Source organism: Papio anubis, chromosome 1, assembly GCF_008728515.1.
Source record: "Papio anubis isolate 15944 chromosome 1, Panubis1.0, whole genome shotgun sequence".
Taxonomy (NCBI): Eukaryota; Metazoa; Chordata; class Mammalia; order Primates; family Cercopithecidae; genus Papio; species Papio anubis.
The window spans coordinates 215,966,423-215,990,261 of record NC_044976.1 but is presented as its reverse complement, the minus strand read 5'-3'; the positions used below and the strand labels follow the sequence as shown (position 1 = coordinate 215,990,261).

At 41.6% G+C, this 23,839-nt stretch overlaps 1 protein-coding gene across 1 annotated transcript in view; it reads left to right on the top strand.

The window, feature by feature from the left end:
* Window positions 1-23,839, top strand: part of SMYD3 (SET and MYND domain containing 3) — a 758,734-nt gene that overhangs the window by 5,314 nt on the left and 729,581 nt on the right. The window lies entirely within an intron of this gene.

Genomic DNA, 23,839 nt, shown 5'->3' with positions numbered 1-23,839 from the left:
CCAAAAGCAACCATTTAAACTAGCCCAGGTAAGGAGTTCAACCCAGTCTGAGTATTAACTGGAAGAGATTCAGATACCGTTTTAAACTAGCCGGGTAAGGAGTTCAACATAGCCTGGTATTAACTGGGAAGAGGTGAGATACTGTTTTAATAGCCGGGTGGGGAGTTCAACAGAGCCTGGTATTAACTGGAAGGGTGAGATACTGTTTAAAACCAGCCCGGGTGGGAGTTCAGCAAGAGCCTGGTATTGCTGGAAGAGAGATTGAGATATGTTTCAAAACCAGCCCGGATAAGGAGTTCAACACAGCCTGAGCATTAACTGGAAGAGATTCAGATACCGTTTTAAACCAGCCCAGGTAAGGAGTTCAACCAAGTCTGAGTATTAAGTGGAAGAGATTGAGATACTGTTTGACAAGTTTTAAATTTCCTGGATATTTATTAGAGTAGATATTCATGAGTAATATTAGATTAATTATAGAAAAAACGGCGGCCGGGCGCGGTGGCTTAGGCCGGGCGCGGTGGCTCAAGCCTGTAATCCCAGCACTTTGGGAGGCCGAGGCGGGTGGATCACGAGGTCAGGAGATTGAGACTATCCTGGCTAACATGGTGAAACCCCGTCTCTACTAAAAATACAAAAAAAAACTAGCCGGGCGTGGTGGCGGGCGCCTGTAGTCTCAGCTACTTGGGAGGCTGAGGCGGGAGAATGGCGTGAACCCGGGAGGCGGAGCTTGCAGTGAGCCGAGATCACGCCACTGCACTCCAGCCTGGGAGCACAGCGAGACTCCGTCTCAAAAAAAAAGAAAAGAAAAAACGGCACATGTTCAGGAGACAGATTAGATCAGTTATAGAAAATAAAGCAGGCTGGGCATGGTGGCTCATGCCTGTAGTCCCAGCACTTTGGGAGATTGAGGCAGGTGAATCTCTTGAGCCCATAAGTTCAAGATAAGCCTGTGCAACATGGCAAAACCCTGTCTCTACTAAAAATACAAGTAATTACCCGGGTGCATGCCTGTAGTCCCAGCTACTGAGAAGGCTGAGGTGGGAGAATCAGTTGAGCCCAGGAAGTGGAGGTTGCCATGAGTGGAGATCACGCCACTGCACTCCAGCCTGGGCGACAGAGTGAGACCCTGTCTCAAAAAAGAAAAAAAAAAGGCAACTGCATTTGAGTTGCAGTGTGAGTAAATGTGACCAGGCAATAAAGGGTAGTAACTCACTGCGTTTGGTGAGATGATGGAATCTCTCTTGGCCAAGGACTGAACCTGGGGTGGAGACGGGAGGGAGCGTCTTCATATATGAGGGTAAGAAGAAGAGGTGCCAGAAAAGGCAACAGCAGTGGTGATTGAAAAGTTTAAGGACACCTAGGGAAGTGGTTGCTAAGTGACTCAGCCTTAGGAGAGATTGGAAATAGTCTTCTAGGAGAGAAGCATAAATTGCCTTGTGAAATGTAGGATTGTTGAAAAGTGCTGAGGGTCTACTTAAAACTTGTGTTCATTTATTTAAAGTGGGAACAGTTAGTTGGGTCATGTTTCCTTCCTCTCCCAATTGCCAGTTGCTTGGCTACGAGAACTGAATTTACCCAGGATTACTAGGTTAGTATGATGGACGGAGAGAAGGGACAGGAAGTTGAAGTTGTAGGCAAGGGAGGGTGTAATTGTGGATCATGGTTTCTCAGGTAGGGAATGGGGTCATAAGGAAGGTGATGGCCAGTGAAATGTGGCCGAATCAATGGATTAGAGGTCCTCATGTGGTCAGAGAAATGGTGATCAGATAATGGGTTGACTTGATATATCCATGCTTAGAAGTAGTGTGCGTCTTGATACAACAAGGTTCGGGGTGTGGCAGAACGTGGCCAAGGTAGGGAGTAAGAAAAGATTTTTGGTCAGGAATCCCAAAGGCTGAGGTGTTAGCTGAATTATCTAAATACATGAAGTTACTAAGAATGTTAGACATTGGAATGAATAGTTTCAGCAAAGGCACAATTCTCACATTCGCTACAGTAACCCAAGGTTTAAGGGTCAGTAGAGTAGAAGAGGCTAGTGGAGACAGGGAAGCGCTTACCTCTGTGAAAATAATGTAAAAAGACATTACTGGGTTTACGGCTGATTTTGTGAAATACGGTTAGCACCAGGTGTAAGTGAATTGCTGCAGTGTTACAGACTCTTCCTTGGAGGCCCTGAAGGTCACGCGACCAGCAAAATCATTTCAAAGAGCAGAACCTTGAACAATGGCTTGAAGTAGGATTTGCAACTTCCTGGGCAGTGGCTAATGGGTCTAGGACTTGGAATAAAATAAGATGAAAGAATTGATAATAATGTGGTTTGGGAAAGGACTTTATGGGTGTGACTACGTTTTTCTTTTTAAGTGGGAGTCATAATTCCTGCTGCTTCTGCTGCTTCTGCTGCTTTTCTTCTGCAAGGAGGTTTGGGAAAGGGCTTTATGACAGAGCCCTGGTGAAAACATTTGGTCCATGTGAATGCCACAGCAGAGGGCGTTCTTCATCAGACAGGATGACCTGCTTTGTGGATAGCAGTAAGTTGTTCTTCAGACAGCCTGGAGCTTGCTCAAAGGGCTCAGGAACAGGGCAGCCATGGGGACAGGGATAGAGGCTGGTGCCTGGAACTCAACAATGCAGCCTTCCCCTCATGATAGCCATGTGGCTTCTGCTGGTACAGAGTGCCCAGTTTGCTGCCAGTACTAACTGGTCCTGATTCCCCAAATGGCAACACTGGTCCCCAAATGGTCTTCAGGACCAGCCAGCCACCTTGTGTCAGGTTTTTATGGTAGAACTTTTTGTCATGGGGGGGGTCAGTTGGAATATCAGTTTTTTTCCTGCACTTGGATTTGTCTTCCCTGCGTGTAATACCATCTCTAAGATCCACTGAGAATCTTCGATAGAGCTGTAATATTCCCCACAGGTTGCCTCTGACCTTCACAGAAAGAATTGGAGCAATGGGCTCTAATGCTTGTGGTTTTGACTGTTTATGTTTGCCGATTTCCTCATTGGATGACTAAGTGGTGGGATGTAGAGCAAGTCTGCCTTCTATCAAAAAAGGCAAAAAGGCTAAATACCTTCTCAACCTCCCTTGCAGCTAGGGTGCAGCAGTGACCTAAGTTCGTTCAATCTGAGACACTCTCTGAGGACTTTGAATAAAAGCCTCACAAAAGTATCACAAAGAAGAATGGTTGAGAGAATAACTCTCCAGCGACAACCATTTTCCCAAGGAGCAGCAGCAGCAGCAGGGCCCAGTGTCTGTGGTGCTGGTGGTACGTACTGCGGAATCCAGCATTATCAGGCAACAGAAGTGATATAGTCCCCAGCCCCAGCCCCTGCTCTTAATACTCTGGCATTTCAGGCAGCTGGTGTTACAGACCAGTGGTTCTCAGATCTTTTAGTCTCAGGACCCGTTTATGCTTTTCCAAATTATCAAAATGGATTTGATAGGGATTTAAAAAACATTATTGAGAGTGCTGATGATGTTTTGTTTATGCGGGTTTTATTTATTTATATTTACTGCATAAAAATTAAAACTAAGTTTTGAAAATACCTATTTAAACATAAATTTAAGGCTGGGCGTGGTGGCTCACGCCTGTAATTCCAGTACTTTGGGAGGCCGAGGCAGGCAGATCACATGAACCCAGGAGTTTGAGACCATCCTGGCCAACAGAGCAAAACCCTGTCTCTACTAAAAATACAAAAATTAGCCAGATGTGGTGGTGCATGCCTGTAATCCAGCTACTTCGGAGGCTGAGGCAGGAGAATGGCTTGCATCTGGGAGGTGGAGGTTGCAGTGAGCTGAGATTGCGCCACTGCGCTGCAGCCTGGGCAACACAGTGAGACCCTGTCTCCAATAAAAACCCAACAACAACAACAATGACAAAATATATGTGTGTGTGTGTGTGTGTGTGCGCGCGCGTATACATTTGATTGTTTGATTCCTTAAAAAATTGTTACATATATGTAAATTTTTACGTTGTAACAATTTTTAAAGAAATCAAACTATATTTTCTTTTATTGAGATAGTCTCGCTTTGTTGCCCAGGCTGGAGTGCAATGGTGCAATCTCAGCTCACTGCAACCTCTGCCTCCCAGGTTCAAGCGATTCTCCTGCCTCAGCCCCCTGAGTAGCTGGGACTATAGGCCCGTGTGTATTTTTAAAAACAACGAAAATTTAATGAGGATTGCATTGCTTTGCATTTTTTTCATGTCTCTCTAAAATCTGGCTTAATCAAAGAACCTTAGGTCTGGGTGTGGTGGCTTACACCTGTAATCCCAGTGCTTTGTTAGGACAAGGTGGAAGGATCTTTTGAGGCCAGGAGCTCACGACCAGCTTGGGCAACATGGGGAAACTTCATCTTGTTAAAAAAAAAAACACAAAAATTATCTGGGTGGTATGATGTGCAACCTTGTAATCGCAGTTACTTAGGGGGCTGAGGTGGGAGGATCACTTGAGCCTAGGAGGTCAAGGCTGCAATAAGCCATGATCATGCCACTGGACTCCAGCTTGGGGGGCATACGCATTCAGACCATAGCATCTGGTTCATCTTATTTTTTTTTCTTTTTAAGATAAGCAAGTATATATGTGTGTTCTTATTTTCCATTCTTATTTTTGCACTTGCTTTTTTAACTTAGTGTCTATTGGAAATCACTGTATTATCAGTTCATGGAGATCTTTCTTATTCTTTATAGCTCCATAATACTCAATTTTATGTAGCCACTTCTTTCTAATTTCCTATGTGTGGATATTTAGGCAATTTCCAGTATTTTGCAGTTGTGCATATTGCTCTAATGAATAACCTTGCACGTGTGTGTTTTTGTATTGTTGCTGGTGTATCCTTGGTAGATTCCTCAAAGTGGGATTTCTCGGTCAAGGGGTAAAACCTATGTAGGGTTGTACCATTTTGCATTCCCATTAATGATGTATGTGAGTTCTTGTTTCCCTTAGCTTTGCAGCCTGAGCTTTTGAAGTTTTGCTAAGCTGATGGGTGAGAAGTGGGATCTTAGTACAGTTTTAATTTGCATTTAAATTGCATTATGGATGAAGCTAAACATCTTTTCATGTGTTTAAAGGCCACATTTATATCTTTTTGGGATTTGTCCGTATTTATCTTTTGCTCATTTTTCTTGTTTTTTCCTTTTTCTTTTTTTTTTTTTTCTCTAGAGACTGGGGTCTCCCTGTGTTACCCAGGCTGTAGTGCAGTGGTATGATCATAGCTCACTGCAGCCTCGAATTCCTGGGCTCAAGTGATCCTCCCTCCTCCACCTCCAGAATTTTCTGAGCAGCTGAGACCACAGGTGTGCAACATCATGCCGAGCTAATTAAAAAAATTTTTCTTTTAGAGATGAGATCTCCCTAGGAGGCTGTCCTCCCACTTACTTTGAGATTCTTTTGGGGATTGTCTGATTTGATTTTACATTTAACTCTGTATATGCTACCATCTGTAGCACCTTGTAGATCAAGTTGCAGATGATTTTCCATTTCCATCTGGGAGTTCCCCATTATCTCTTAATCAGATGTGATGCTCCCTCTGGTGGACAACGGAGTAAAAAGCATACAAACATTTTTCAATAAGGCAACTTATTTTTTAGCCACTAAAACACTATCTCTGAGTGGTCTCCTTCATGAACCCCCCTTCCAAACTGTTCTTAGCCTCTAACATTTGCCATTAACTCTTATTTTGAATTAGACCAAAAAAGGGCAAACAAGTTAAATTTTGTCATGAATATCTATATAAAACTCACTAACGAAATAGCGCTGGTCAGACTTACATGGTTTAGTGGCTTATTAATGATGACCATGTTTTTCACAATAAGAGTTGAAACCTGGGTTTGAAACTAGTAGTTTTACTTGGAGTTGGTATGATCTGGAGGGAAAATTGTGCTTGGTGATCTCCTTATAGTTTATTACTGCAAGAAGATTCTCTGTAAATGAGTTTTTCCCCTAGTTTTTGACATAATAATTACTTGTTAGTAGAAAAAATAAAGGCCACTTATGGGATAACCTTGATATCTCATTCTACTATTTGAAAAGTGAAAATGGACAGAGCCATTACTAGTTGTTTAAATACAGTACAATCAAGAATGTTTCTTTTTTAAAGTTCACTTGTTGTCAGTTTACTGTTTTACACATGGCCTATTCATGTTTAGTTTTAAACATTTAAAAGCATTTATAACAGTAGGCTAATATTGATCTTTCTGTTTGTTTGAGACCGAGTCTCACTGTGTCACCCAGGCTGGAATGCAGTGGTGTGATCCCGGCTCACTGCAGCCTCAACCTCCTGGGCTGAAGTCATCCTCCTACCTCAGCCTCGAGTAGCTGGGAACACAGGCATGCACCACCATGCCTGGCTAATTTTTATATTTTTTGTAGAGATGGGCTTTCACCATGTTGCCCAGCCTGGTCTTGAACTCCTGGGCTTCAGCAATTCACCTGCATCGGCCTCCCAAAGTGCTGGGACTACAGGTGTGAGATACCTGCATCTGGCCAATATTGATTTTTAAAATTCATTACTTGGGTTGAGAATTATAATGTAAGGAAGTCCTCTTTTTGTTGTTGTTCTTATTGCCTTTGCAGCAAAAATAAATAAGACTTACCACAAGGGGATAAGATAGATTGATAGACTGGGCAGATTTGAATATATACAAGTTAAAAACATCCTTATGTTAAAGAACCATCTTATAACGAAAAAAATCAAGAAACTGACCAGGCACGGTGACTCACGCCTGTAATCCTAGCACTTTGGGAGGCCGAGGCAGGCAGATCACGAGGTCAAGAGATTGAGACCATCCTGGCCAACGTGGTGAAATCCCGTCTCTACTGAAAATACAAAAACTAAGCTGGGCATGGTGGTGCATGCCTGTAGTCCCAGCTACCTGGGAGGCTGAGGCAGGAGAATCGCGTGAACCCGGGAGGTGGAGGTTGCAGGGAGCTGAGATCATGCCACTGCACTCCAGCCTGGTGACAGAGCAAGACTCTGTCTCAAAACAATAACAATAACAATAAACAATAAATCAAGAAATTGAGGAAAATATTTCAACATAAAAAGGAATATTATTCTTTTTTTTTTTTGAGGTGAAGTCTCACTCTGTCACCCAGGCTGGAGTGTGGTGGCATGATCTGAACTCACTATAGCCTCTGCCTCCTGGGTTCAAGCAATTCTCCCACCTAAGCCGCCTACCTCAGTCCCCTGAGTAGCTGGGACTACAGATGCGTGCCATCACCCCTGGCTAATTTTTTTTTTTTTTTTGGTATTTTTGGTAGAGATGGGGTTTTGCCAAGTACCCAGGCTGGTCTCGAACTCCTGAGCTCAAGTGATCCGCCTGCCTCAGCCTCCCAAAGTGCTGGCATGGCCAAAAGGTATATGTTCCTAATATATAAAAATTGTTCATAAATTGATATGAGAAAGCAACTTACTTCTGAAGTGTAGTAACTGATTCTTGGGACTTTTTTTCCCTCTTTGTGTCTGTCTTTGAATAGCTCTAATCTTCAGATTTCCTTTGAGAAATTCCCTTGTGACTCTTTGGTTCTCAACATTGGCTACACATTTAAAGCACCTGGGGATCTTTAAAAAATGCTGATGCATAGGTCCTGCCCTCAGAGATTCTGATTTAATTTGTCTAGAGTGTGGCTTGAGCATCGACATTTTTAATTCTCCCCAGGTTACTGTGGAGCAGTCTGGGTTGACAGCTGCCATCTTTCTTTTCCATCTTCACTGACTCCCTGCTTCTCTGTGTCTTTATATTCGAGGGCTAAGGTGAAGTTGCCACAGCTGGGATTAGTCCAACTACTTATAATATCTATAAATAATTCTGCATGTTCAATTTTAAACTGGACATTGACATTAGCATGTTCTGTTTCCACGTAAATAATTGTCATAGGTAGGACAAACAGGAATTCTGTCGAATATTTAGTTGGCATGGTTGTGGTTGATGTTTCTCACAAATGAATTTGAGTGTATAAAAATTTCATCCTTGTTAGCTTTTTTTAGCTGCTGTGTTTACCTCTTGTTAGAAAGTAGAGTTAATTGGAAAGATTTATGTGGTACCAGTGATCTAGAAACCTTGGATATGAGGTAAGCGTTTCTCTGGGCAGTTTAATTTTTGAGTTTTTGACTCTAATATTGGATGTTCGGTTTTGGTGGTGAAAACTTAAGCATCTTACAAAAAGACTTACTTAAAATGTATGAATCATTGGTATTTTACAAATTTGCCTGTGGGATTTAAAAAATATCCAGATGTCTGAGCAACATCCTTAAGGATCCCATAATTGTGTAAAGCTTCACAAGTAATGGTAATGCATAGTCGGAGGTGAGAACCTTTGAGAAAGGAAAAAAAAAAAAAAAGTCATGATACAGTCAAATAAGTGGTATAGATAACAACTCTGGAGGAATAACCAGTTGGGAAATGCACAGACATTGTATAGTAGACCATTATGACTGCAGCGACGTGCCGTTTGTATAGATTATAGATTATAGGTTGGGATAGAGTCTGTAACACAGAAGGCCTTGATAAGGCTAAGAGATTTTGAACTTTATTTTCTAGGTATGACTGTTGAGGAGCCCATAAAGATTTTTGGGCTGCGGTGTGAAGTGCACGTGGAAGATTTGTGTGGGAATCTTGATTTGGGTGAATTGTGTGATGAGGGAGAGAAGTGGAAAGACTGGAGATGAGGACTCCAGTTAGGAGAAAATGTGCATTATTTTCGGTGGGAAGTGATGAGGGCCTGAGCTAGGGGAGTGGTACAGGGCCTGGAACCAAACATGGTGAGGAGTTGACCCACTTTGTTGACCGATTAAAGGGCAGGGCATAAGTGAAGGGCGAGTGCTGGGTTTTGAGCTAGAACTGTTGGAATAGTGGTGATACTACTGCTATGTAAAGTCATTGGTGTGAGGGTGATCTCCCGGTAATAAGTTAGGCAGCAAAAGATAGCATTGCTGAGGATCAAGCTTAAGAGAAAAGCTTCTCAGGACTGGGAGGTGGAAGACCTCCGTAAATGGGTTAATAGTGCCCCTTTTTGGCCTAGTTTTTACTACCTGGGTAAGTAGGGTAAGCAGTTTAATCTGAGTCTCAGTTTTACCTTTTTGAAATGAAGGTATTGAGTGATTTCTTACATCCTTTTAAAGTTTTCTGCAGTTTTAGGAAACCATTTATGTATTTGCTGCAGCTGCCTCCTACTCCATTTCTTTTTATTTATTTGTTTTTTCAAAGAGACAAGGTCTCACTATGTTGCCCAGGCTGGCCTCAAACTCCTGGCCTCAAGTGATCCTCCTGCCTCAGCCCCCCTCTCCTCCCCTGCAAGTAGCTGGGACTACAGGCCAATGTGCCTGGCAACCTCCTACTTTTTTTGTAACAGCTTTATTGAGATATAACTCATATGCCATACCATTCACCTATTTAAAGTGATATAAAGTAACATTAACTTTACCCTTTTATTTATTTAAGTGTACCATTCAGTGGCATTAAGTACATACTAACATCACCATAATCAACTTTAGAAAATTCTTATCACCTACAAAAGAAACAATGTACCTTAAGGCTGTCTTCCACTGTAATTAAACAGAGGAAAACATTAGGATTAAACCCTTGAATTGAGGCTCTACTACGTACCTGCCTTGTGAATTTGCAGGGCCAGTTAGAACTCCCTTCCACTTCAAACCGGCTCCTTGCAATGCTGACCCACGAGGTGGCAGTGTGGGAACACTAGGAAGGAAGAGGGCTGGAGGAATCCCCACTGTATTTAGAAACAGGCTGTACAGTTACATCTGTTTGTGGTAGCACATGTAGCTGTTATCCAGGCATCCTCAGAGGATCATAGATGGAAAGTCTCCTAGCTGAAGATTTTGCTAATGCAGAGTATTGTCCTTACTTGTTGGTCATGTTTCCTAGTCATCTAAACCTACGTTAGCCTTCTTGTCTGGTTTCTATCTTTTGTTACATAGTGACTCTTTCATCATTTAAATGACTCTTGCTGTGTCTGGGAATCGTCTGTCTAGTCTTTCAGCCATTTTTTTCTATTTACCTTTTTGCCCCAGTACTTTCTTGGGTCCCTTTCTACCCTCTCCATTGTTTGTCCTTTTTCCTCCTAGTCAGGAGCCATCGGCATTCTCCAAGATACCGGTTCTTATCTTGGCTGCACACTGGAATCACCTAGGGAGCTTTGAAAAATCCTGATGCCTGGGCTACACTCAATACTCATCGAATCAGAGCCTTTGGAGGTGGGACGCAGGCATTATTATTATTATTATTATTATTATTATTATCTTTTGAGACAGAGGCTCGCTTTGTCGCCCAGGCTGGAGTGCGGTGGCGCGATCTCAGCTCACTTTGCAAGCTCCGCCTCCCAGGTTCACTCCATTCTCCTGTCTTAGCCTTCTGAGTAGCTGGGACTACAGGCGCCGCCACCGCGTCCGGCTATTTTTTTTTTTTTTTTTTTTTTCCGTATTTTCAGTGGAGACGGGGTTTCACCGTGTTAGTCAGGATGGTCTCAATCTGCTGACCTCGTGATCCACCCACCTCAGCCTCCCAAAGTGCTGGGATTACAGGTGTGAGCCACCGCGCCCGGCCATTATTTTTTAATCTCTAATTACCTACTAAATATTTTTCCGTCATCATCTTTTATCCAATCTAAGAAACATGGACTAATTTAACTAGATTAAATAAAAATATGGATTTAAAATATTATAGATAAAATTTAAATTTATAATATATCAGTTGGATGCTATCCACTCTCTCAAGCGATGTACGAGTCTCAGCTTTTTCTCTTGAATTGCCTATTAACAGTTCTTTTTATTCTTACTTGGAAATGTCACTTATATTGCTTTCTTTCTTCTTTTCCCACTGCCACCATCCTAGAATAGGCTGCAGTTTTGGTTCCTACCTTCCAGCCAAGGAGCACATCTGTAGTTGAACAGAGTTGCGTTCAGACACGATTGCAGAGTGGTCTTGTTTTTGTTTTGATCCATTACGGTCACAGAGTGGCCTTGTCTGAGGTCCATGTTCTGTGAAATTGTTTATGTTCAACAGAAGGACACCACTGCCTCCCTGTGAGGGCCTGGCCAGCTTGGAGCAACACCTGCCTACCTGATAGTATCGGTTAGTTCCTGCATGTCAGCGGCAGCTCCTCTCTAGAGCTGTGTCTTAGTTGATTGTATCTATTTACAGATCCTCCCTACTGCAATCTGTTCTATGAAGTGTTGCCATATTAGTAGTCTTCCTTAAATGTGCCTTTAATGACTGATTCTTATTTTTATTTTTATTTGTTTTTTTTTTTTTTTTTTTGCCCAGGCTGGAGTGCAGTGGCCGGATCTCAGCTCACTGCAAGCTCCGCCTCCTGGGTTCACGCCATTCTCCTGCCTCAGCCTCCCGAGTAGCTGGGACTACAGGCGCCCGCCACCTCGCCCGGCTAGTTTTTTGTATTTCTTAGTAGAGACGGGGTTTCACCGTGTTAGCCAGGATGGTCTCGATCTCCTGACCTCGTGATCCACCCGTCTCGGCCTCCCAAAGTGCTGGGATTACTGGCTTGAGCCACCGCGCCCGGCCTTTATTTGTTTTTTGAGACAAAGTTTCGCTCTTGTTGCCCAGGCTGGAGTGCAATGGTGCTATCTCGACTGACTGCAACCTCCACCTCCCGGGTTCAAGCAATTCTCCTGCCTCAGCCTCCCCGGTAGCTGGGATTACCGACGCCTGCCACCATGCCCCGCTAATTTTTTTTGTATTTTTAGTAGAGACGGAGTTTTGCCATGTTGGCCAGGCTGGTCTTGAACTCCTGATCTTAGGTAATACGCCTGCCTCGGCCTCCCAAAGGGCTGGGATTACAGGCATGAGCTACCATGCCCGGCTGACAGATTCTTATTTCATGAAGCATAACTAGTGGTCCTTTCTAATCTGACCCAACTCTGGCCAGCTTTATTTCCCAGTGTATCCTGTGTTTTAGTCTGACTGGTCTCAGTGCCTTGTGAACCAGTCATACTTCCTCTCACTTTGGTGCTTTCCCTTGTCTTTTCCTCTTTATGAGTTATGTGAGTTGGGGCAAACTACTTAACAGCTCTGAAGTTTGTTTTCTTAATCTCGAACCCTGCCTCTTCAGATTATTCTCAGAATTAAAAGAGATAAAACATGTGGAAGTATTTTGTGTATATTAGGTCCTTATACTGAATACGTGTTCTTTCCTTGCTCTACTTAGTTTTCATTGATTGATCTTTTTAAAAAGCCATTTATTTATTTAATTTGAGACAGGGTCTCACTCTGTTGAGGCTGGGGTGCAGTGGCATGATCATGACTCACTGCAGCCTTCACTTCCCAGACTCAAACAATCCTCCCACCTCAGCCTCCGGAATAGCTGGGAGCACAGGTGCCTGCCACTATACCTGGCTAATTTTTAAATTATTTGTAGAAACAGAGTCTCACTGTGTTGCCCAGGCTGATCTCCTGGGCTCAAGCAGTCCTCTCCCCTTGGCCTCCCAAAGTGCTGGGATTACAGGTGTGAGCCATTGCCTCCAGTCCTCAGTGATTGATTGGTGGAATTTAGGTATTATTATAATTTAAGTCTTAATTTGGTTATTATTAGGTTTTATTAGTTATTTGCCCTGTGGTCTTCGCCTTCTTGAGGACAGAGACCTTGTCTTATTTTTCTGTGTATCCCAAGAGCCTAGTTCATTGCTAAGTACACAAGGATGTTCAATAAATGTCTCAATAACTGAAATTTGCAGGATTATCAGAGCACTCTGTCTGCAGATAGCATCTGAGACATTTTTTGAATATTTTTTGAAACTGTCTCCTTCTCTTCATTATTGTTACCACTCTTAGTCAATTGGTACTACTGATTAGGGAAGCTAGTAAGATTAGGATCACCGGCTGAATTATTAGTATCAAATCTATAATTCTGTATAGTCATCAGAAATGGTATATCAAAGTGAATGTTTATAGGTGATTATTTAATTCACCTATGAAAATGAATTAAGTCAGGCACAGTGGCTCGTGCCTTTCCTCCCAGCAGTTTGGGAGGCCAAGGTGAGAAGATCACTTGAGTCCAGAAGCTCCAGACCAGCTCAGGCAACACAGCAAGATCCTGTCCTGACAAAAACAAAAAAAAAAAAGGAAAAAATTAGCAAGGTGCAGTGGTGCATGCTTCTAGTCCCAGGTAGTTGGGAGGCTGAGGCAGGAGGATCACTTGAGCCTCGGGGGTTGAGGCTGCTGTGAGCTGTGATTTTGTCACCCACTGGGTGACACAGCCAGACTGTCTCAAAAAAAAAAGACTTAAAGCTCAAATAATGCAAATTTTAAGCATAAATAACTTCATACAGTGTACTTTTGGCCTCTACCTTGGCTTATGTACAGCCTACTACAAACAGAGATGAGTTGCATTTTAAATATTTGGATAGTTATTTATAACTTTCAATATTGGCCTTCCACATCTCTCTGAATGACACAAGATATTGAAACTCTCTGATCTATTGATACTTTTGTTTTTAATGATTTTTTAGAATGTCAGCTTCTTTATTTACAATACTTTGAAATCGCTGTCCAATAGAGCAAATTTCCTTTCTGTCCTTTTTCTTTCTCCTTAGTTGTTTAACCTTCTGCCTCTTAAACCCTGGGCTTCTGTTTTCTCATTCATAAAACAGGGAAATATCTACCTCATGTGATCTTCATGAGGAGTAAATGAGACAACACACACAAGGGTACTAGGATAGTACCTGAAATTGCATTGCTTCTTTTTCTTTCATTATTATTTTTTGAGATGGAGTCTTGCCCTGTCACCCAGGCTAGAGTGCAGTGGTGCAATCTTGGCTCACTGCAACCTCCGCCTCTGCCTCCCAGGTTCTCACCATTCTCCTCAGGCTCCCCAGTAGCTGGGACCACAGGTACTGCCACCACACCCGGCTAATTTTCTGTATTTTTAGTAGAGACGGGGTTTCACTGTGTTAGCCAGGATGGTCTCGATCTCCTGACTTCGTGATCTGCCTGCCTCTGCCTCCCAAAGTGCTGGGATGACAGGCGTGAGCCGCCACGCCCGGCCTGCATTGCTTCTTAAAGTGTGATCTACCATTCACCTCCCTCAGAATTACTGGGGAGTGGGAGGTGGAGAAGGAGAGAGGGGACTTATTAAAAATCTGGCTCCCAGTGCCTCTCCTGAGAATATCTAGTATTTTAAGGCACAGAATCTACATTCTTGCCAAGCTCCCTGGGTGATGCTGGTACTCATAAAATTTTGATACCTGTTTACCTACAGGACAGAGATGCATTCCTTTTGCAATCTGTCTTCTGTCTACTTTATTGGTCTTGTTGGCACTAAAGTTTGAGAACACTAGGGCTAAATCAATAGTAGTTTTATATGAATATTTGCAGCAGTTGTAAGTAACAGCCTGCTTAAAATCTGTATTTTTTTTTTTCTTTTGAGACAGAGTCTCACTGTGTCACTCAAGCTGCAGTGCAGTGGTGCGATCTCAGCGCACTGTAACCTCTGCCTCCTGGGTTCAAGCGATTCTCCTGCCTCAGTCTCCCGAGTACCTGAGACTACAGGCGTGCGCCACCATGCCCGGCTAATTTTGTATTTTTAGTGGAGATGGGGTTTCACCAGGTTGTCCAGGCTGGTCTTGAACTCCTGACCTCAGGTGATCTGCCTGCCTCGGCCTCCCAAAGTGGGATTACAGGCATGAGCCACCATGCCCAGCCTAAATCTCTGTTATTTTTGTCTGTGCTTAGCTTGGACTTTTTCTGAGCACCCTTCACTTTCTTCTGTTTTTGCTTTTTAACTGAATTTTTTGAACTTGACCTTTCTATATCAGAGATCTATAGTAATATCTTTCTTCTGTTAGTTTCAGTCAAGATATCCAAGTCAAGCTGGCAGATGATTCTAGAAGTCTATTTTAAAATGCCTGGACTTCTTTTAAATGAAATTACATATGTAATAACTACCTTTAATATAATAATTTGTCAGTCACAGATCAAATACATGGATTTAATTGTAGTTTGGAGCCCAACTTGTAATGAGCAGATTTAATGAATGAGGCACTTGTGGAAGATCGATTTATTACGAGGTCAAATGATTCATGCGGCCACTATGCATAGGAAATGCTAAAAGAGAGGGCTGGGCATGGTGGCTCACACTTGTAATCCCAGTACTTTGGGAGGCCAAGGCATGCGGATCACCTGAGGTTGAGAGTTCGAGACCAGCCTGACAAACGTGGAGAAACCCCATCTCTACTATAAATACAAAATTAGCCCGGTGTGGTGGTGCATGCCTGTAATCCCAGCTATTCAGGAGACTGAGGCAGGAGAATCACTTGAACCCGGGAGGCAGAGGTTGTGGTGAGCCGAGATCGCGCCATTGCACTCTAGCCTGGGCAACAAGAGCAAAACTCCATCTCAAAAAAAAAAAAAAAAAAAAGAGGTAAGTGGAGCCTGAGTTAGACACCGGGCATGGTTTTCTGCACTAGGGGGACGTCACTTGTAGCTATTTTTCTTGTATTTTGAGACTTCTGTTTTTTTCTTTTTTCCATTTTCTTTCTATAGATGAACAGATTCTTTGATTATCTCCTGGTTGTTTAGGGTGGTGCTCACTCTTTCATGTATTCAGAGCATTGTATCTTTTATCACATTTACCACCTTGTATTTTAACTTTTTTTTTTTTTTTTTTCCAGACAGAGTCTTGCTCTGTTGCCCAGGCTGGAGTGCAGTGGTGCGATCTCAGCTCACTGCAACCTCTGCCTCCTGGGTTCAAGTGATTCTCATGCCTCAGCTTCCTAACTAGCTGGGACGAGTAGCTGGGATTACAGATGCGCACCACCACGCCTGGCTAATTTTTGTATTTTAAGTAGAGATGGGATTTTGCTATATTGGCCAGGCTGGTTTCAAACTCCTGGCTTCAAGTGATCCACCTGCCTTGGCCTCCCAGCGTGCTGGGATTACAGGCGTGAGCTACCGTGCCCAATCATATTTTAACTATTTGAACCAATAATTGTTAAATACTTTTTTTAACCTCCTCTGGAAGCTCTTGGATGTAGATATTGTGTCTTGTACCATCAATATCTACCCACTCTGACTGTTTTTATTTAAACTAAATTCTTCAGTATAGTTCTAGACTGTATTTTCTATTAGTATAGGTGGGTAATTTTATTTATTTTGTTGTCTTGGAGACCAGTGGATCTTTTGCTTTCCTTATATGTCCATGGGCTTACCTTTTTGAACAGTGTTATGCTCCTCTAAGTCTTATCTCCTTTCTTTAAATGTATTTTAGAGAACTATACCATTGCTTTGATCATCAATGAGAATGAGTTAGATGAGTGAATTAGTTTTTTGGGGAGTGGTGAGATTACTTTTTTTGAAGATCACTTTTTAATTAGTATTATTCATCTGTTTGTCTGCATGGTATACTGAAAAATAGGACTGTACTTGGAGAAGTAAGTCTTAGGTTTGAGCGCTGCTTCCATTTGCTAGATTTGTGACCTTGGGCAAATCACTTAATCTCTTCGATTTTCATTTTCTTCATCTACAAAATGAGGGTTATAATTCCTATCTGTCTCATAAGATTTTAGTGAAGAGCAAATGACTTAATCCAGAGCATTATATAAATGTGAGGTATTATCATCACTTATCCCTGAAATAAAAGATTTTAGAGATTAAAGATCACTTAATTAATTCAAGAGTTGGAATGGGGTTTTGACTTTTCACTTTTGGCCTAAAAGGTCAGAAGTTTCTGTGGTTATCACATGAGTATCACCTATAATCGGGTATGGAATCTTCTATTATTACCCGTTCTAGGGGAATTTGAACCTGCTAATACTTATGTCATATCTGTTAAGGAGCTTTGTTGTCAGATAGATTCTGGTCCAGGTTCTGATTATGCCATTGACTAATTTCATGAACCTGCAAACTGACTAGCCGAACCTTAGTTTTCTCATTGGTAAAATGGGGTTAACAACAATAATCAAAACAACCTTATCAGATTAGTGAAAAGAACAAATGAGATAATCTATGATCAAGTGTTCAGCGTCCAGCATAAAGCCTGGGATATTATATGTGATTGATAAGTAAGCAGTAATGATACATTTTACTCAGTATAGAGGATGATGATGGTCAACACTTAAGGAATACTTGCTTTGTGTCAGGAATTATTCCATGGGCTTTGGTGTGCATTATCTCATTTAGTCTTGCAAAATCTTCTGAGGTCTCTCTATATATTATTCCTGTTTTATAGATAAGAAAAGCAAAGTTCAGAGAAGTTGCAACTTGCTCAAATTATGTAGCTAATTCTGTCTAAACTCAGAGCCCATGATCTTTATTATTATTTTTATTATTATTTTGGGACAGAGTCTTGCTCTGTTGCCCAGGCTGGAGTGCAGTGGTATGATCCTAGCTCACTCAGCCTTGGACTCCTGGGCTCAAGCAAGCTTCCCACCTCAGCCCAAGTAGCTGGGACTACAGGCACGAGCCACCACACCTAGCTATTTTTAAATTTTTTTTTTGTAGAGATGGGGGTCTCACTGTATTGTCCAGGCTGGGCTTGAACACCTGGCCTCAAGTGACGCTCTTGCATCAGCCTCCCAAAGTGTTGGGACTATAAGTGTGAGCCGCCGCATCTGGCTAGATCTTTATTAATTAGGCTTTTCATTCCTGTTGGAAACTTGTCAGATGTCAACAGTAATTATACATTCTGTGATGCTGTACGTTCATAATAAGATCATATTTATCTTGGAAATTGGAAAAATGTACAGACAAGATTTTATTGATAACACTCTCTGGTAATGGGTAAAGAGGACAATAATTTAGATTTTTGGTTGCAGTTGTGTGTTTTTATGTTTTCACATTTAAGGAGTTGTTGGGAGTGGCCTCTGTTAAAACTGTGAAAAAGTAATGGTAGATTTATTAAAATATGGAAAATTACTTGGAATTAACCACAAAATGACTTGGATTGTATTTAGATTTGCTTTCCTTTTATCGGAAAGGTGCCAAAAAGCAGAGAGGATGAGAGAGGAGAGGGAATGTGAATGTTCTTTGCTGGTCATTTTTTTTCCGTGCTATGCCATCTTAATTGTTCATAGCTCTTCTCTTGTAAGAAAGCTGATGTGAGAGCCACAGTTGTATCAGAGAACATTAGCATACAATTACACAGCCTTCCCTTTCCTTGAAATAGTCCTTTAAGCCTTTACATCAGCAATAGAGATAGGTTAGTGGATGTTCTTCCAAATAAGTTTTTTTTTAGTTTCATTTTTAGAGAAGCCTTTTGTATTTGCATAAAACAGTGCTTTTGGTAAATGTTGTGTACTTAAGGGGAAGAACAGGATACTTCTGGGAGCTGAGGTAAATGTTTTGATGTTAGTCTCAAGACATGTTTTCGTGCTGTAAATGATAACTGGAGATACTCTGGGTGTCTTAATGGTTGTTCTTTTCATTGCCATTTTAGTATGACTCATTATGTAATGCTCTTTAATGTTTTGCTTGAATTGATGTGAATGTTTTATGAGAATGCCTGATTTCAAGGACTTATCAACAGCTTAACTCTTAGTTTAATGTTCAGGCACATCAATTGAAATATACATATCATCAAGGGGGAAATCATCCTTTGATTACCTTTAACTTGGTCACTTAAGGAACATTTTTAGAGAAGATTGGGTGCAGTAGAAAATTAGTTTTGTTGTTGTGAACAGTAAATCCTTTCTAAGTCTGCAGCTGGGCTTTGTTTAGGTTCAAGAGAGGGGCAATGAGCTCAACCTGGTGCTGTAAGGATATATGGTCTAAGTCAGAAGAAACCTGACATTTGGGTTAACTAGTTTCATCCCCTTGAGAGATCTGCGTATAACTATAGACTCTGGGGAATCAGAGGCTCCTTGGTCTGCCCTTGTCTGTGGAGCACTGTTTCCCTTTCTATCCCTGACTGCTGGTTTTCCCAGGATCTTGCTGGATGTTTCCCCTACTGAGAAGTATATGGCCTTGATTTCCCTGTATCTGAAACTGGAGCATTTTGTGTTTTTCATTGTGTCTTATGTTTATACAACTTATGGAACTTGTTACCTTAATTTTATTGGCCAAAATTATATGTCAGTTAGTTCAGGGGCTGGCCCTTCTTTGGAAGAAAGCACTTTACTGAGATTGTATAGCTCTTTATCCCTCTGTATGTGCAGGGATGTGTACTGGCACCTCTGAGTGAGAGCTGTCGAGAGCCCACCATGACTTCTAATCTGCAGTTAGGGAGAGGGTTTGAACTGGGCCTTGACATAGGCCAGGAAAGGGGACAGAGTGGCTTTTGTCAACCATTGTAACTGTGGAAAAAAGAAATCTGGGGTAATACCACTTTGTAGCACATGATGCTTATGTAAGTGATAGATACAGACACATGATAAATCAATTTATGCGGCGGGGGGGTAAGAAGTACCCACCATCTGTAACATTGAGGATCCTATCACTAAGGAGCACTGCTGTGGCTTTCTGCATGTTGCCCTTAGGTGATAACCGTTAGTATGAAGATTATATGCCTCGGGCTGACCCACCATTTTACCTCTCATGGCAAACTGAGGATCACTTTGATGTTAGAAGTTACGGAATTTTTTTTTTCTTTTGAGACAGGGTCTTGCTCTGTCACCCAGGCTGGTATACGGTGGCATGATCATGGCTCACTGCAGCCTCGACCTCCTGGGCTCAAATGATCCTCCTACCTTAGCCTTCCAAGTAGCTGGGACTACAGATGTACAGCACCTTCCTGGCTACTTTTGTTTATTTTTAGTAGAGAAAGGGTCTCATTATGTTGCCCAGGCTGGTCTTGAACTCCTGGACTCAAGTGATCCTCCTGCCTCGGCCTCCCAAAGTGCTGGGGTTACAAATGTGAGCCATTATACCCAGCCAGAGGTTACAGAATTTTTTTTGAACTTCTGTATTAAGATTTTCCAGAGAAACCAGTAGAGTGTTGATCGATTGATCGATCAATCTCTCTCTCTCTCTCTATATATCTTCTATGTAGATATATCAGATAGATACACATAATCGTATATGATCTCATATATACTCATATATATTTATGTATATAATTATATATATGATCATGTATGATTATGTGTAACTACTTGGAGCCTGAGAAGCCCCGTGATCTGTTCTCTGCAAGTTAGAGACCCAGGAAAGTGGATTCCAATGGCCTGAGAACCAGGAGGATCGATGGTTTCAGTCTCAGTCCAAGAGCAAGAGAAGACTGATGTCTCAGCTCAGGTAATCCGAGAGAGAGAGAGAATTCACCCTTTCTCCATTCTTTTGTTCTAATTGGGCCCTCACAGGTTGGATGATATCTGCTAACATTTAAAAGGGCAATCTGCTTTCCTCAGTTCACCAATTCAAATGCTGTTTTTTTCCGGTAAAAGCCTCATAGACACACCAAAAAATAATGTTTAACTTCATATCTGGGCATCTTGTGGTCCAGTCATGCTTACGTGTAAAATTAACCGTTACAGATCTGCAGAAGGAAGATGGCATTTTGAAGGTATTTGGAACAGGTTAATTACATCTGTAATCTATGTGTATTGCTCTTTCTCTGTTAGTTATTTTAAAACTTGAGATCTAAAGTGATCTTTTGGCCGGGCACAGTGGCTGTAATTTCAGCACTTTGGGAGGCCAAGGTGGACGGATCACTTGAGGCCAGGAGTTTGAGATCAGCCTGGCCAATATTGTGGAACCCTGTCTCTACTAAACATACAAAAAATTAGCTGGGCAGTGTGGCATGTGCCTGTAATCCCAGCTACTTGAGAGGCTGAGGCAGGAGAATCACTTGAACTTGGGAGGCTGAGGTTGCAGTGAGCTGAGATTGCACCACTGTACTCCATTCAGCCTGGGCGACAGAGCAAGACTCTGTCTCAAAAAACAAAACAAAACAACAAAAAAAGATCTTTTGAAAAAAGGTAACTTGGATAATTGCATTGAGATTTACTTTCATTTTGTCAGAAGGACCCAAAATAGCATAGTGGAAGGGAATGGGGGATTGATGTTTTCTATGGATACTCACTGCTGGTAAAAATTATTTTTGCTGTGCAGTGACATCTTGTAAGGGAGTGGATGTAGGAGCCACAATTCTATCAGATAATGTAGTTATATCTCTTCCCTTTCTCTTGGAATAGAAACTAGATGTGTCTGAATAGAGAGGTGTTTGTTAGTCTCACCTTCTAAGGTATTTGAAACATTTTAATATAGTAAAAAAAGTGTTGATAATTATGGAAATTGGTTGATGAGTACATGAGAGTGCATTATGCTTTACTTCTTTGTATGTTTCAGTGTTTTGTTATAGAAAATGTTCAATTAAAAGTACTTTAAATACGTGTGACAGAAACTCATGCATGGAGTCTTAGGAGCCCGACTTCTCCTTTTAAAATGAAAGAGCCTGGGTGTGATGGCTCACTCCTGTAATCCCAACACTTTGGGAGGCCAAGGCAGGAGGATCACTTGAGGCCAGCATGGTCAACATGGCGAGACCCTGTCTTTACAAAAAAGGCAGACACAACTCTGTGAATGTAAAATCGTTGCATTGTACACTTTAAGTGGGTTACTTTTATTGTTTGCAAACTATAGCTCTATGAAACTGCTATAAAAACTAAAAAGAAATTAAAAAAAAGATCCTTGAACTTTTTTTTTAGGTATATTTCTGTGTATACCTAAAAATACACAGGCTGAATCCAAACAAGGGTCAAGGGAAGTAGTTTCTGACCCACCTGACGCTAAACCATTTTTTCAATATTTGTTGCAATATTTAATGTGAGACTTCACATGCCAGCCACTGTTGTTGGTATGGAAGATACAGCAAAGAACCAGAACAGACAAAAATCCCTGCTCTGGGCTGGGTGCCATGACTCAAGCCTGTAATCCTAGCACTTTGGGAGGCTGAGGTGGGAGGATTGCTTGAGCACATGAGTTCACGACCAGCCTGGGCAAATATTGAGACCTTGGCTCTACAAAAATTTTGAAAACTAGCTGAGTGTGGTGGCACACACCTGTAGTTCCAGCTACTCGGGAGGCTGAGGTGGGAGGATCACTTGAGTCTGGGAGGCAGAGGTTGCAATGAGCTGAGATTGCGCCACTGCACTCCAGCCTGGGTGGCAGAGCGAGACCCTATCTCAAAAAAAAAAAAAAAAAAAAAATCCCCTCTTTTTGATACATGCCAAGCACAACACGTGCATTTTGACACCTAATACACGATGCCTAGCACGATGCCAGTGGTAAGATGTAATCTCAACAGAAGTGTATTAAATGAACAACCTCGTAAATTAAGTGCTATTTGTATGCTCATTTGACAATTAAGATGACTGAGGCTCAAAGAGGTTACTTGACCCAGGTCACACAACTGTGAGTGACAGAGCTGGATCTGGAACCAGGTCTTTCAGCCCTCATTCCTGGAGTATGAACCATGATCTTGTACCAGCTCCAGGACAGAGGACAGGTGTGCATATATGAGCACTTATGTATGCATAGACCAGTACTTTCTCACCTCCTGACTCTGTTACACAGAGTATCTTTAGTATTTACTTCTACTTTTAGGTGACTGTCCAAAGATGCAGTGAAATCTCCTATCATTTAAAGCATCAGTTGTAGAAACCCTTATTGTGGTTTAGGTTAGGTTAATTAATTTTTAAAAATTGCTGTGGTCTTTAGTCTTGATCGTGTCATAATGTTTGGTAAAATATAACTGGGTACCTAGCCACATATGTTCTCAGTAGGTCTTCAACAGATGTTTGTTAGTATGAAAACTGGGAGGACCTTAGAAGCAAATTTTCTCAGTCATCTTTGTCCTTATCTACATGTGTATTAGTATTTCTTGGGTTAGCTGAGACTGATTTCCTAGCTGGCTGATATTAATAGTTGGTTGTCTTAGTACCAGCAGTGTAGATGCAGGTGGCTTTTGTGCTGTGGTAGAGTTACGGGCTTCTTTAAGTTACAGATTCATTCTGAGAGTGTGGGAAATACTTGTTACCTCAGTTAAGCCGTCAGTAACTCCACAGGCCGCCTGTGGCTCCCAGGAGAAGTCCTGGGCATTGGAGTCTGATAGAGCTGGACTCACATTCTGATTTTTCCAGTTACTAGGTGATCTTCAATAAGTTGTATACATTCCATGAGCTTTAATTTTCCCCTTTATAAAAATGGTTCTATAATATCTATCACTGTAACTATGTAATTGAGTTTACTACATGTGAAACAAAGGACTATGACAAAGTAAGTTTAGATAAATCTCCCCATAGGTCACACAGTCACTAAAGGTGAATGTAAACCCAGGTCTGCCTAACTGCAAAGCCTGCGCCTACTTTCGGGTAGACGTGCCATAAATGATGTTTCCCTTCTAAACTTGTCTTCGGGTAGTTTCTCTAGGTTTTCAAAAACAGCGTTAGAATATAGTCGTGTTAAGAGATGATTTTAGTATGTATGTGTGTTTTTTTCTAACATCATGGTACCTGTTGGAGAAAGCTATGATAGTAATTAGGTATCAGTAAGACTAAATGTTAATTTTAAAACCTAACCAATTCCTTGATTATCTTCATCTAAGTATCATATAAGGTGGGAAAATAGGATGTATACCCAAAGAAAACTCTGAATAGTCCTTAAAAGGGAGTGTGCAAGAAAATTTTTAGAAATAGCTTGAATTTGAGAAAGAGAAATGAGGCTTAAGTTTAATAGGAATTAAACATATTTTAATTTTGGTCTAGAGTCAAAGAAGAAAATTGGTTTCAATTCACATCAGAGGTGTCTTTAAATGTAAGATCTGAATCATGTTGTTTTCAATAGAGAAGCATGACTAGTTGGAACGATTTCTTTCTGTAAATCCCTCCTTTAAAAAGTTGCTGAGCTCGTGTGTTCCAGAGACAAGCTGTCTTTTACAGGGT